Below are 1,981 nucleotides of genomic sequence, written 5' to 3' on the forward strand. Positions count from 1 at the left end.
TGATTTACAAAATAGACACAAGTACGTGAAACTACATTCTATGGTTGAATTATCGAAATCGAATATGCCCCTTTTTATTAAGTCTGGTAATCTAAGAATTAGGAAACAGACACCCTAATTGACGCGAATCCTAAAGATAGATCTATTGGGCCTAACAAGCCCCATCCAAAGTACCGGATGCTTTAGTACTTCGAAATTTATATCATATCCGAAGGGTGTCCCGGAATGATGGGGATATTCTTAAATATGCATCTTGTTAATGTCGGTTACCAGGTGTTCACCATATGAATGATTTTTATCTCTATGTATGGGATGTGTATTGAAATATGAAATCTTGTGGTCTATTATTATGATTTGATATATATAGGTTAAACCTATAACTCACCAACATTTTTGTTGACGTTTTAAGCATGTTTATTCTCAGGTGATTATTAAGAGCTTCCGCTGTCGCATAGTTAAATAAGGACGAGATTTGGAGTCCATGCTTGTATGATATTGTGTAAAAACTGCATTCAAGAAACTTATTTTGTTGTAACATATTTGTATTGTAAACCATTATGTAATGGTCATGTGTAAACAGGATATTTTAGATTATCATTATTTGATAATCTACGTAAAGCTTTTTAAAACCTTTATCTATGAAATAAAGGTTATGGTTTGTTTTAAAAATGAATGCAGTCTTTGAAAAACGTCTCATATAGAGGTCAAAACCTCGCAACGAAATCAATTAATATGGAACGTTTTTAATCAATAAGAACGGGACATTTCATAAGTGGTTGTCGGGACAAAGACAAGGTCAAATACTCCACTCACACTTTCGCCGATGTCGCTCTTACATGGTGGAATGCTTATGTACAATCGGTGGGTACCGATGAAGCTCACGCCCTCTCTTGGGCCGATTGAAGGGAAAAGATGGTCATCGAATATTTCCCTCGCGAAGAAACCCGAAAGCTCGAACAAGAGCTAAGAACCTTGGAGGCAGTCGGAAACGATCTCAATGCCTATAATCAATGATTCGCTGAACTATCCTTGATGTGCCCAAACCTCGTGAACCCCGAATCTCAAAGGGTCGAACTTTATATGTATGGTCTTCCAAAGAGCATCAAACAAGGGGTGATGTCATCCAAACCCGCTAACCTACAACAAGCTTTGAACATGGCCCGCCAATTGATCGAAACGGTTGACGAAATCGTAGTACCGGCGCCTAAAGCCGAGGACAAGTCGGGTAACAACAAAAGAAAATGGGAAGCCCCTCAATCAAGCAACAACTATAACAACAACTTCACCAAAAAGCCTTTCACCTCCGACGCCAAGAAAAGTTATGGCGGAAATAAACCCTTTTGCAACAAATGCCACAAACACCACTATGGTGAATGTAGCAATCTATTTTGCCACCGGTGCCAAAGGGGTGGTCATATGGCCAACGATTGTAGAAGTGCCGCCCCCGTCGCTCAAAAGGTGCCCAATGCACCAAAATCGGGTACTTGTTATGAATGTGGCCAAACGGGTCATTTTAGAAATGCCTGTCTGAAGAAGAAAGCTAACCCCAACACACGCGGCCGAGCTTTCAACATCAACACCGAGGAAGCCCGAGATGACAATGAATTAGTCACGGGTACGTTTCTCCTCAACAACACTTATGTTACTTGTTTATTCGATTCGGGTGCCGATAAGAGTTTTGTATCCAAGACTTTGACTCATTCTTTTAGCACTCCACCACTTCCACTAGATACCACTTATACCATTGAAGTGGCTAACGGGAAACTATTAAGTGCCGACACATATTACTGGGGGTATACGTTAAACATTTTAGGTAAGGAATTTGAAATTGACTTGATACCCATGGAACTAGGAAGCTTTGATGTAATAATCGGTATGAATTGGTTAGTCAAAATGAAATCTCACATCCTTTGTGATCTTAACGCAATCCGAATTCCTATCGAGAATGGTGAACCTTTGATTGTTTATGGCGATAAGAGTT

This window comes from Rutidosis leptorrhynchoides, chromosome 6 (genome assembly GCF_046630445.1).
Source record: "Rutidosis leptorrhynchoides isolate AG116_Rl617_1_P2 chromosome 6, CSIRO_AGI_Rlap_v1, whole genome shotgun sequence".
NCBI lineage: Eukaryota > Viridiplantae > Streptophyta > Magnoliopsida > Asterales > Asteraceae > Rutidosis > Rutidosis leptorrhynchoides.